Source organism: Arvicanthis niloticus, chromosome 7 (assembly GCF_011762505.2).
Source record: "Arvicanthis niloticus isolate mArvNil1 chromosome 7, mArvNil1.pat.X, whole genome shotgun sequence".
In the NCBI taxonomy this organism is placed as follows: domain Eukaryota; kingdom Metazoa; phylum Chordata; class Mammalia; order Rodentia; family Muridae; genus Arvicanthis; species Arvicanthis niloticus.
This window is the reverse complement of record NC_047664.1, coordinates 22,128,619-22,141,894: the sequence shown is the minus strand read 5'-3', so window position 1 is coordinate 22,141,894 and position 13,276 is coordinate 22,128,619. Positions and strand designations below refer to the sequence as shown.

The 13,276-nt window shown below is 43.1% G+C and overlaps 1 protein-coding gene across 4 annotated transcripts in view; it reads left to right on the top strand.

The window, feature by feature from the left end:
• Window positions 1-961: 961 nt before the first annotated feature.
• The window catches only part of Sertad2 (SERTA domain containing 2), a 102,875-nt gene continuing 90,560 nt past the window's right edge, over window positions 962-13,276 (top strand). For 2 of the 4 annotated variants that reach the window (XM_034508693.2, XM_076938076.1), the window contains exon 1: window positions 962-1,575. The gene's annotated coding sequence lies outside the window, so the exon portion shown is untranslated. Of the gene's footprint in view, window positions 1,576-12,890; window positions 12,941-13,276 lie in introns of all 4 variants that reach the window. The other 2 variants (XM_076938075.1, XM_076938077.1) reach the window with 2 other exon arrangements.

Here is a 13,276-nt window from a genome sequence, read left to right as displayed (position 1 = left end):
TAAGTACCGAGGAGGTGCACCCAGACACCGCCTTAAGGTTCAAGGTGAGGAAGTGGGAGAAGAGTGCAGAGGGACGTTTGGAGAAAGCTAAGGTACACACGCGTACTGCAAAGCCTGAGCAGAGTCGTTCACACCAGCTTAAGAAGTGCCTTTTCCAGAAACCAATAAAAGAACATGTGTTCTGAGGAGCTGTTTCAACCTGTCCACACCCTAGGCGACTTCCCCACAAAACGGGCAAATCCCGGGCTAAAGTGATTGCCACGCCTTGCGTCGTTGGCTCCTCAAATCCCAGAGCACGTGTCCACCGGGACTGTTTCAGGAGTGGACGCTACATGGACACGGATCAAGTTTGGATCGGATCCACTCCGAATCCAACCGCCCTGAGAGTGGGCTTGGCGGGCAGGTCCGCGGGCAGGGTTCGCAAGGGGCCCTCCCGCGTGCCCCTCCAGCCGGTCCGGGGTTACGCTGCCAACTGCGGTGCCCCGCCCCACCCCGCCCCGCCCCGCCCCGCGGCCCGGCTCTCACACGGTTACTTGCGTGACCGACCCGGGCCGGGCGGGCTGAAGGACCACGCGGGAGGAGGGAGTCAGAGCGCGGGCCCGCCCGCGCCTCACCGCCAGCCTCTCCTCCTCATTGGCCACAGGCCTGCGTCCATCACCCCCAGGTGGCGCTCGGATTGGCGGAAAGCGCACTTCTGGAACGAGGAGGGCAGAGTGACTCCGCGGGTCTCCCGCGGCTCCTTTTCTCCTCCCCCTGCTCAACGTCCACCCACCTCTCCCCACCCCCACCACTTCCCCCTCCCGGTGCGCGACAGTGTCCTTAGAAGACTCATTGGGCCAGGGGCGAAGCCAGCCACCTAGCGAGCCCCACCACCATTGGTCTATAATCACGCCCGTCACAGCGGCACGTCCTACCATTGGGCATCCTCGCCGCGCTCCCGCCCCGCCGCCTCCTCCCTCGCGGCTCTCCCCGGCTCCCTACCCCGCCCGCCCCGCCGCTCCTTCCCAGTCCAGCTGGGCGGGGACTGCCCTAGGACTCTTTAAAGTCTGTGAGTCACTGCACAACCTATCAATCCAATTAAATGTCTTGAGCGAGCCGAGCGGGCGGTGCTCCCCGCCGCCGGCCGCCCCTGCTCTCGGCGCCCCGCTATCCATGGCTGGCTGGCTGTACTCCTCCCGGTGCGCCCTCCTCCCGCATCTCGCCAGCCTCGGCTACTTCCCCTCAGCCAGCCTCTGCCCCCAGGCCGCCACGGCATGGGCTAGACCCCGAGCCGCTTCTTGCCGTCTTCCGTCCAGTCCGCGCGCGGTCTCGCCCCTTTAGCCCGTCTCGCCCGTCCCCGCCGTTTCCCCGACAGTCAGTCCATTCCTCGGTCGGCTTTCCTCCGCGGGGCAGCGGTGGAGGATCAGCCGGCTCCGTAGGAGCGGGCGCCCCCACCCCGCTCCCCCTCCGGCTCCTCCGCGCTCCCACTCGTCGGGATCCCCGTCCCGCACCGAGGGACGCACCGACCGACGTCCTCTCCCCGCGGCCGTACGACCCGCCCGGGGGCTGGACCCGGCGCCCACTTCTTCGCGGAAGGTGAGTACGGAGCGGGGTTTTGGGTGGGGAGGTCTGAAAAAAAAAATGTTATGGCCAGGCCACTTTTGGGAAGGGCAGGGATCAGGTTGTGGCTGGAGGTTCCCGGTCCGGCGTGGATATGAGGAGGCGACTCCCTCCTTCCCTCTCTCGCTCCCCCTTCCAACACCACCCCCCCCCCCCCCCCGCCCTTGACACCCTTCTCCTGTCTTGCTGTACGTGTAGGTATTGCCAGACTTCCACCAGCGGGGCATTATGCCGCCTGTAAAATAATTGGTGCTGGCATGCTCTCTGTCTTTTGAATGCCTAAGTGAGCAGTAATAGTCTGTGATGCGATCTGATAGACTGAGTGCCCTGCAGAAAGTGTAAAATGCCTAATGGGGGCACATTTTCCTCTAAATGAAGTTAACTTTCATTCAATAAAGGCAAAGCAAAAGGTGTTTGTAATTTGAATGCGTGGTGATAGAGGAGAATACTGGTTGCCTGGTGGCTTTACTTAGCGCTTTTATTTTGAAGCAATTTTATGGGTTTTCTTCTGAAAACTGTGAATTCAGTATTAAAGATTATGAAGTCTAAACCTGTTGGAAGAGAGCAGGTAAGATGAGGATCCAGCATGATATGTCTACTTGGCTTTTCCTTTGCTCTAGGGAGGCATTGCAACGCAGAATTTTGTCTTTCTCTGCCATTGGATGCAGTGTAGAGCTTTATGTATAGAGAAGCAGTTTAGAGGTTGTTTCTCTGGGTTTATATCTTTTTTTGTTCTTGACTACTCTTTAAGCAACGTTATTCTACAGAACCTCTTCAGTTTTTAATTTGGTTTTTCCATCGTAAGTCCTTCCAGATTACAAATACCCACCCTTACCTGCTTCAGGAGGGTCTGACTGTATGGATCTTTAATATTTATTTTAAGGTGAAAGAATGATAAGAAATGGTTCCTCCGATTTGGCTTCTGAGGGTGCTGTTTAGACTTCGGTTTTCAGTTGATATTACCCTCTTGAAATCGAGTCCTGCACTACTTGTCCACAAGATTTAAATTAGGCCAAACCAAACATATTTTGAAATATTAAGGTACAGCAAAGACCGCTTAGTAGATCATTTTCTACTTCTCTCTCAGACTAACCAGAATAAGTTGTTACTAAATTTAATTTTAAAGAATAGACTGTTCTTGTACTGAAATCTGCCAAGTTGCTACAGAAAGATTTCTTTTTAAAGAGCAGAAATGTGGTTATGATCAGTCCAAAGTGGTGAAGTTTAAAAGCGACTTACATGTAAATGCTGCTTTAAAGAAGTGCTTGTCACCAGCTTTAAGACATTTCAGTGTTTTTTTCAGAAAGACTTCACAGAGCCTTTTTGAATTGTTTAATGAACTTGCCATGTGACTTTTTTTTTTTTTTTTCATGAGGATGAAGCCTCATAGCATAGGGCATCCTGCTGTCTGGATTTGAATTTTGCCAGTATCTCTCCTTCACTGGCTCTGTGACCTTGGACAAATTTAAAATAATCTGGACTGTAGTGGTTTTCTCCAGTTGTTTCTCCAGAAAGACTCCTCTTTAAAAGCCCTCCCCTCCCCCAAGGATTAATAGAATACCTGCCGTAGACATCATCATCATCACTGGAAGACAGGTGTCTATGTAGAATTTTAGAGTGAAGTCCCAGGGTCTCAAGAGATTGCTCAGTTGGTTGTCCATTTTCTGAGTTCAGATTCTCAGTACCCACAAAAATGTGGCAGCCTTCCTGTAATCCCAGCACTGGGGGTGGGATGGTGGGTAGGGTGGAGACAAGGACTCTTCAGGCAAACTGGCTAGTTAGACTAGCCAAATTGGCAAGCGCTGGGTTCAAGCAAGAGACCCCATCTCAATAAAAGATGGAGGAAGAATGTGTAGCAGACACTGATGTCAGCCTTTGACCTCCCTGCACGTGCATGTGCACCTGCAAAGATACATGAATACTCATAAGCATTCGAATACCATACACAGAGGGAACAGAGTGCAGCTCCGGGACCAGGGAGGCTGAGGCAGGAAGATGACCTGAGCCCAGGAGATGTAGGCCACAGGGGAACTTTTTTTTTCCCCTCAAAAACCAACCAAGCAACCAAGCAACCAACCAACCAACCAAACAAACAACCAAACAAACAAACAAACTAAAACCAAAACAAAATGAAAAGAGAGGGTTCTCAAATCAGGTCTTGAAGGTTCAAGTCTCCGTATTTTCTTTTGCCATATGGGTGTCCTTGGCCAAGTGACTGTCAGTTATTTCATCTCTAAAACGAGACAGTAGCAGTACCTACTCTGTGTTGTTTTGATGGAAACAGATAACTTAATATGTGCAGAGATGCTGGAGTGTTTGCTATGTCTTCCCGAGGTTAGCCCACTTTTTGTCTCTTCTATACAGGTGACTTTTTAAAAAGAAATGTGTTGTTTGTTTTCCTTATTGCACTAGGGAATCAAACCTAGGACCTTGCCTATGTAAAAGTAAGTGGTCCACCACTGATCTGTATTCTTAGCCTCAGGAGTATATTTTTTATGAAGACAATAATCATTGCTGTTAATAAAAGAAGACCTTTTAAAATAAATATTCCTGATGTTTATATGAAACTTTAAAGAAATTCTATTATTAGAAGCCAGATGTGGTGGTGCACACCTGTCGGCCATTAATCGGGAGGTAGAGACAGGAGGATTCCTGCAATCATAGTTCTGCAGAAGCAGCAACAGGCTGCTGTTCTCTGGCAGCCAGCTTTGACTACTTGGCAAGTTCCAGCCCAGTGGGAGGCATAATCTCAAAAACAAAGTAGATAGTGCCTAAGCAATGATACTTGAGGTTGTCTCTCTGATTTCTGCATGTGTGCACATACATGTTCTTGCTCACCTGCACGGGGGCACATGCAGACACATACACAGGAAGGAAGGAAATTCAGTCATTGTTCAAGACATAACTGTATACACCTGTAACCTTGGCACTCAGGAAACTGAGGACAAATGATCAGAATTTAAGGGCTAACAGGGACTGTACTGTGACATTGTTTTTGAAAAATGGCTTTAGTTTATTGGATGAGTTGAGTTGTCTACACTCTGTCACTTTGTTATTCTTTTTGAGATAAGCTCTCATTCTGGTCCAGGCAAGCTAGATTCAAACGTGCTTAGCCTCCCGAGTGCTAGGATCACAAGTGCAAGACACCATTTTTGGCTTTCTTTCATTTAAATTTGCGTAGTATCATGTGCCTGCCTCAATTACAAAATTGTTACAGAAATGACATGATTGTCGTTGCCTGTGGTTTTCTCCTTCACTAAACAGAAAGATTTGTAAAGGTAACAGTAGCATTTCATCCCGGAGTCCATTGCCTAGTGCCTAGCAAAGCACCTGGCATATAAGGGAGTGAATAACCATGTACAGGTAATTAAACAGGTTTTTCAAATTATTTATGAATAGTTGCATGTACCTTTTAAGTCTGATACAGTAGAGAATACTGTAACTTTTTTATTTTTATTTTTTATTTGTCCAGTATGGTGGCTCACATCTTTAATCCTAGCACGGGGGGATGGGGGTAATTTTTTTTTTTTTTATTATTTTAGTACTTAGAGAGTAAATAAAATTTATAATATCTTTTTTACTAATGGTTTTTATTTTGAAAACTAAATTAGAGTACTCTGAAAAGGCACATCTGATATCTTCCTTTGTTACCTGACATGTCCAGGTTTTAATCATAGCCTTTTCTGACTTATAAGCTTTCTATTGCCAAGTTGAATGCTATTCTTCATTAATGTGAACCATACAAATTAGATTTTGAATGTCTCAAATGGTGATCAGATATAATTCCCTGCTTCAGAATTAATAAAGAGAATTCATGAGTCTTACTTGGCGTCACTTCCTCAAGGACTGAAACTTTGCTTCTGTTTCCCATTCAGGAATAAGACTCTTTCTCTTGAACAGTCGTAATAATAATTAGCTGCTGAAGTAGCTACAGTAAATGTGTGGTAGGTATGTGGAATCAGTAAATGAAACAATTTTCAGACTTTCCCACATTTTCATAAGTGTTACACAATTGGGAAATCTGTTACTTTAGAACAAACAAACTGGACGGGCCACTGTCTGCATCTGCATCGTTTATAGAAACTTGTTATTTCACTTGTCAATACAATGTAGCTTGGTTACTGAGCCCTCTGAAGTTATAAAATGCATGAGTTAAAAGAAGGATCTTCATTTACAAAATCAGGAGTATGACTAAGTTTTATAACATTGTAAAACCTTCTTGAGGTATAAACTCATGAGGTATCTCCTGTATCCAGGTAAGTCTGTGTATACAATCCTTTAATAAAATCATGCTTCCTGGTTTAGTTACCATATTGCATTTTCATTGGCTAAAATAATAAAATTTTAGAAAAATGTCCTTCTTTTAAAGACAGAAGCAGTTTTCATGTGTAGGCCAGTCAGCGCTGAGACCTGTGGTCCTCCTGCTTTGGCCTTCTGAGTGTTTGGATCATGGCCGTGTAGCCACATCTTGCTGTTTATGTACTTTTTCTTTTACTGTTTTGTGTAGCCTTGGATGGCCTGGTACTCACACTGTAGACCACACCTGTCTTGAGCTACTGGCAGTTCTTCTTGTCTTATTCTTTAACATGCTCTGATTACAAGCATGGGTCACTGTTGCTGGCTTTGAAATATTGTTTTGTTTCTTTTTGAGATGGGCTTCTTTCTGTAAACCAGGCTGGCATCAAATCAGAGATCAATCTGCCTCTCAAGTGCTGAGACTAAAGGCATATGCCACCCTGCCTGCCTTAAAATATGTTTTTAAGGGTTGGAGAGATGGCTCCGTGATTAAGAACATTGGCTGCTCTTCTAGAGGACCTGTGTTTAATTCCCAGCACTGAGAAGATGGCTCACAACTATCTATATGTCCAGTTCTCAGGGATCCATAGTCTTCTTCTGGCCTTGTTCACGTAGGCACACAGGCAAACATGCAAGCAAAACAGACACATAAAATAAAAAATAAATCTTAAAAAAAAAAAGTATGGAGCCCAGTTTGATCCCTAATATGACTCCTCACCCCCCCCCCCCCCAAAAAAAAAAGAAAAGCAAACAAACAAAAAAATTGTAACTGTAGACCTAGGCTTGGAGAGGAAAGATGGCTCCACAGTTAAGAGTGCTGAGTGCTCTTCCAGAGGAGCTGGGGTTCAGTTCTCAGCACCCACATGGCAGCTCACACCTGTCTATAACTGCAGTTCCAGGGCTTCTGACACTCTCACACAAACCTACATTCAGGTAAAAGACTAAATAAACATAAAATAAAATAAAATAAAATAAAATAAATTATCCACACACACACACACACACATACATACACAGTCAGGCTTAAGATTTCTTGTCAAAACAGACAAAAGCAGAGAAAAACTTAAGAAAGAAAGTCAAAGAAAGATTCATGCATTATTCCCTTTCAAAGGACACAGTTGCCTTTGGGACCCTCTTTTTTAGTCACTTATATTGTACCATTTGAATGCAGTGGGATATACATACTTCAGAGTAGAGTGGCTTGAAGGATTTACTTTATCCCATTTAGTTCCTTTTATTTAGGGAGATGGACAAAGGCGTGTACAGAAAGGCCGCCCTATTTTTTTTTGTTGTAGGTTTTTTTTTGTTTTGTTTTGTTTTAAGACTGGGTCTCGTGGTCCAGCTTGGCCTCGAACTCTTGATCCTCCTGCCACCTTCTTCCAAGTATTGGGATTGCAGGAGTATAGGATTTAAGAGCCTTTGAAAATTAGAGGGTAAACCAGGAACTTAGGAAGCAGAGGCAGGTGGATCTCTGAGTTTGAGGCTAGGCTGGTCTATACAGAGTGAGTTCCAGGATAGCTAGGGCTACCAGAGAAATCCGGTGTCAAAGAAACAAACAAATATAAAAAAAAAAATTTTTAGTGGTTTTAGTGGTTAAAAAAAAAAACTTAGACGATAGCTAGGCCTGGTGGCACATGCCTTCAGACCACGCACTTGGCAAGTAGAGGAAGGAGGATCAGGAATTTCAGCTACCTGGTGTGTTCAAGGTCAGTGTAGGCCTCAGGAGATTCTGTCCCAAAAAGTAGGCTTAGAGTTTGCCTGTTATATAAATTCGTCAGAGTTCAGCCTAACTTTTTCTCTAATTATTAGCAGTTATCACAGCCTTATGATATTGTTTAACTTTCAATGTGAACGTGAAGTGTTAGTGGACACAGAGTAAGACCTGTTTAAACAAGTGAGTCCTACACAGAAATGTTACTGGGTCTAATCATTATTGAGGATAGTGAGTACTATTTGGGAAATGTGAGTTTCCTAAGCAGAAATGTTTTTCTGACTTCTGGGACTGAACTGTGCATTCAACACAGGCTCTGCCACTGAGCTGCAGCCCCCGTCCCCAACAAAAGAAGCAACTCTTTTTGTTCTACAGTTTATCTTTAATTACATGCATGTGTTACTTCAGGTGTGTGCACACGTGAGGCTAGAAGCTTGGGATCGCCTGGAGCTGGAGTTTCAGGCAGTTATGAACCTCCTGACATGGTGCTGGTAACTTAATTTATTCTTAACTGCTGAGCCATCTCTCCAGCCTGCCCCAGGAATCAACTTAGAAAAAACAAAACACCCAACGACTTACCTATTTGTTCAGTAGCCACTGGACTGAAACAACAACTTCATCCCTTCTGTGCCTTTGAATTTAAAGTCCATATTTTTAGGATGATTTGTGTGAGTAAGCCTTTAACACCAAATGTTTACTTTTAATATATTAAATAATCAAAATATCCTACCTTTTAAGTATTGTTTCCCACAAGTCTTTGTTGAAAAGTTGTTTTCAATTTTCTTACTATTTCTGAATGAGTTTGTACTCATTTGTGTGTGTGTGTGTGCATTATGCATGTGCTTGTGAAATCTTTCTGAGTTCTTTTTCTTGACCATAGTAATTTTTCCTTTGGCTCTCTGCATTTGCCAGTGCAGAACACAGAGAGCTGAAGCTTTCATTCATTTTAGACTGCCTTTTCTATAGAAAGATTTTCTTTGTTTTATGAGAAGATGAGCATTGGTCATCTTACCTGTGTATATTTAAAGACCACACTGTAAACCTAAGACACAGCTCAAAGTACGTGAGAGAAGCAGCAACAACAAAACAACAACAACAACAAAAGAGTTAGCATGTTTATCATTTACTGATTTTTCTGTTAATCTTTTTTTGGGGGGGGGGGCTGGAGTGGGGATGCTACAGCCTTTTTTTTCTGTTGATGTGACTGTAAATTATTTCAGACATGGAGCTTTGTTTTGCTCCATGCCAAGTGATTGGTGAGTTTATAAGAAGCTTTCTTTTGTGTGTGGTGACTGCCCCAACCACATTGAGGACGACTTTCCTGAGAAAGTCACGGCACAGCACGGGGAGCAATAGCTTCTTTTGTTTTGTTTTTAAAGTCTTGAAATCATGTTGGGACATCAGACCTCAGTCACAGTGAAGTTGTCCAGACTCACATTGTTGCATGATTAATGTCTCGGCTGAAGTCACCTCAGCATTACTGTCTTTGTTGGCTTTAATTCAAATGAAATGTCCCCTTTGAGTTAACTGTTGTTTAGATTTTAAAGCTTCTTTTACCTAGAAAAATCAGCATAAAAATGAATGTTTTTTTTTCTTTCTTTGTGATGTTGAAAATCAGCTTATAAGCATACCACTGAGCTACACCTCCAGACCCAAAAATGTGTTTCAAAGTAGTATGTCCATAAAACCTTGTAAGAAAAAAAAAAAAAAAAAATTCCCAAGGACCACAGTCTTTGACTTGGTAGGAATATTTACTGGTTTCTCAGACTTTTTGATGTTATTCAGGCATCACAAGTCAGAAGTCCTTAAGTCCCATTAAATAAATCTTTTGAGACAGGGTCTCCAACACGTTATGTTGCTCAAGCTGGCCTTGAACTTGCTCCTAGTCAGGCTGACCTGGGACTCCTGATCCTGCTGTGTCAACTTTCTCAGTGAATGCAGGAATCGTAGATGTGCTCCAGCAAGACTGCGTGGCTCTCCCCTCTGATTTAGAAAGCAGTCTGTTGCTATTTTTAAATTTAAATTTAATTTATCTTTAATTTAACTTAATGTGTATAGGTATTTTGTCTGCATGTACATCTGTGTACAGTTTGTATGCCTGGTGCCTGGGAAAGCCAGAAGAAAGTATCAGTCCTTTGGAGTTGGAGTTATAAATGGTTATGAGCCACCCTGTCAGTGCTGGGAATTGAACACAGGTCCTCTGGAAGAGCAACCAGTGCTCTTAACTGCTGAGCCATCTTTCCAGGCCCTGTTGTACATTTTATTTAATTCAAATAAAATTCGACACACTGTATTCTGGAGTCCTTAATGTGGACAGCTAGACAGTGTAGGGAAGAAAGGCACAGCAGAGGTTGGTAGCAGCCACAATTAATGACTGTACACTGATAAAATGATAACAGGAAAGAATCTTTTTTTTTTCTTTTTTTTTTAATTTTTTAATTTTTTTTATTAGATATTTTATTTACACTTCAGATGGCATCCCCTTTCCCCATCCTCCCCCCCCCCCCCAACAGGAAAGAATCTTAATGTGCATGTTATGTCCTTTGATTTTGTATAAAGGGAATCCCAATTCTGACTACAAAATTAATTTGAGTAAACAATTTATATTTGAATTTGAGTTGAGACATCAGAACATAATGATGTCAGTTTCTTCCAGAAATCATGACTCTTTCTTATTTATTAACCCTGGAAAACTTTATGATGACCATGGTCTGTAATGTTTCCTAGATTTTTATTGGACTTTTTAAGTTGTTTTCTCCTGTCCTTTTGTTTCCTTTGTGACCGAGCCTTTAAAAAAAAAGGTTACAGTGAGTGTCGATATTAAACAATTAACAAGAAAACCTTGAGTTTGCTTTGCCTGCTTACAGTGGGAGCTAAGGTTTTGTCTCAGTGACTGCAGTTTTGTAATTTTCTGCACAAATGAAACTATTAGTTCCATCTTGAATAGCAAAGTGAATATACCTATGTTTTATAAAGTAGCATTACGCGTAGTGACCATCATGAGTTATTGTTTCGTATTTATAAATATTTAATACAGGTCCTAGGTTCTTGGGAGTATAGTAAGACACAGCATCTTCCCAGCGATGCCTACAGTCCTCTAGAGACAAGAGATCCCTGCAAAGAAATCAGTCCTTTATGTTGAGCCATATGGAATGTAGCATAATGCAAAGTGTGGTTGGTGTGTGCTGCGGCAGTAACGCAAGTCCTAGATCAAATGGACCTGCCCTCTGGAAATTCTGGGTGACCTTCTTGGGGATCCATCCTTCCTTTAAGTAACATTGGCTAGAGGCTTTTGTGTCTTGTACAAAGACTAGTCTCTTCTGCAGCAACTGCACAGACTCGGTAGAGAAGCACTGAAAAATGGAGCAGGCCTCACTGTCCCCAAGGGGAGCAGAAATCGCACCTGTGAACAGAGTTTATAGACACAATTTGGGTATATTTTAGGTTCCTGAGTCAAAAGTAAATACATAAAAAGCCCACTGCTGGGAACCCTTGAAACATCAGTGCTGTAGACCAGGGAGTTCCCTGAGGAAGGACGAACAGGCAGCCCTTCAGCAGCGACTAAAGATACCTTCTCCTCAGTTTGCCTAGAATAGCCCTGTCTGCCAGGTGGGTATACCTACGCCTAATTTGACTAACTTAAGAAGTCTATGTTGCTATAATTTATAAATAATCTTTCTAAATTATTTTGCTTTGAAATTTAGCAGACAGGCCTACTACCTTTTTTTTTTTTAATGTTATTATTTAGTGCTGGAAACTGGACCTAAGGCCTTGTGAACACTAGGCAAACACTTCTACCCAGCAGTGTTCTAGCCTTGGATTTAAATTCAAACACAATACTGTGTGACTATGGTTGTGTTGAAATTTTTTCCGAGTATTTTGAAATGTTAACATTCTTTATTTTTAGATCACATATGTTTCTTTATTTGGAACAAAGTCTAAGATAGGATAATATAATGCATTCCTGTCTCTTAGATTTAAATTTGGGGATAAAAGTACAAAATCTCACAGTTTATCTGTTAATGAAAGTATTTAGACACTTTCGTGGAGACTTAAGAAAACCCATAAAGAGTTTTCTTTTCCTGCAGAGTTTATTGTCTCACATCTGATTGAAATGCCCATCTAACATAGTTATGGCATTATCTGTTGTACATGATTTCAAGGACATATGTGTGTATGTGTGCGTGTGCACAGTGTACCAGAGTGTAGCCTAACATGTTGTTGTTTGATGCCTGTAATCCCAGCACTTAGGAAGTGAAGGCAGAAGGATCAGGAGTTCAAAGTCATCCTCAGCTACATAGTGAGTTTGAGACTAGCCTGGACTATATGAAACACTGTCTAAAAACAAAAAAACAACAAGCCACCATGTAGGTCAGTGGTAGAGCATTTGCCTATAGCATGTGTGAAATCCTGGGTTGGATCCTCAGCACCATCCATCTCTAAACAGAGAGAGAGGGAGGGAAGGAGGGAGAGAGAGGGAGGGAAGGGGGGAAAGGGCGAGGGAGTGGGAAAGAGAGAGGGCGGGCGGGGGGGGAGGGAGGGAGGGAGGGAGGGAGGGAGCATGTGAGCATGAAAGCCTTTTCCAAATTGAATCTATAGTGGTATGTGTGTGTAATCCAAGCTACTTGAATGGTTGAGATGGGACGAATGAGTTAGAAAAACAACCTAGGAAAGACAGCAGACAGCCTGTATCAAAATAAATAAACGTTTCCAGATTCAGTATTTTAAAAGCATGTTCTTAATGTATAATCAATAAAACTTTTTTTTGAATTAAAGTCACTTAGGTTGTAAGGTACATTGTTATGACAATGTCTATTATCAGAATCTTTGTTTTGTTTCTTCCTTTCCCCAACAGGGTCTCATTGCTTCTCACTCTTGGCTAGGATCAAGTGAGGAGACAGGGTCTTACTCTGTAGCCCAGGCTGGTGTAGCCCAGGCTGGCCCTGAATTCTAGGTGTCCGCCTTCCTTAGCTTCTCACATGCTGGATAACATGTGTGAACAACCACACCTGTCTGTGAAGTATGTTTTGAGTTTGTGACTTTTAATCATTTTTCTCTTACGTAACTTTTAGTCATGCATGTTTCAGACCTTGCCACACAAACACATTTTAAATAAGAAAGACAAATGGAACGGAGAAGCAGGGAGGAATATTCCTGTATTACACGGACCTTGGGGAGCTTTTCTTCATGTATAAGACTCACTGGAGTACCTTTAAATAATTTGCACAAATTTGAATTTGGAGACTGGAAGTTATGTGTTCTCCCAGGAATCCTTTCCTTACAGGTTTGCTGATCGTGATTCATCTTTGACACGGAGATAAGAATGTAATTTTAGTAAGTCTTCTCTGTTCTTTTTATTTTTATACTCAGAATTCTGTGGGAGGCTGGAGAGATGGTTCAGCAGTTGAGGGCATTGGTTACTCTTTCAGAGGACTAGGGTTCCCAGAACTCATATGGAGACTCGCAGCTGTCTGTAACCCCAGTTCTAAAGGGTCCGATGCCCCCGTCTGATTTCTGTGGGTACCAGGCATGCATGTGGTGCACAGTCATACATGCAGGCAAAACACTCATAAATGTAAAGTAAATCCATCTTTTTTAAAAAGTATGTGTTGAGTGAATGGGGTTGTTTGGTGTATGCCTTTGTGTGTATGGGTGCGCATGCCCATGCAT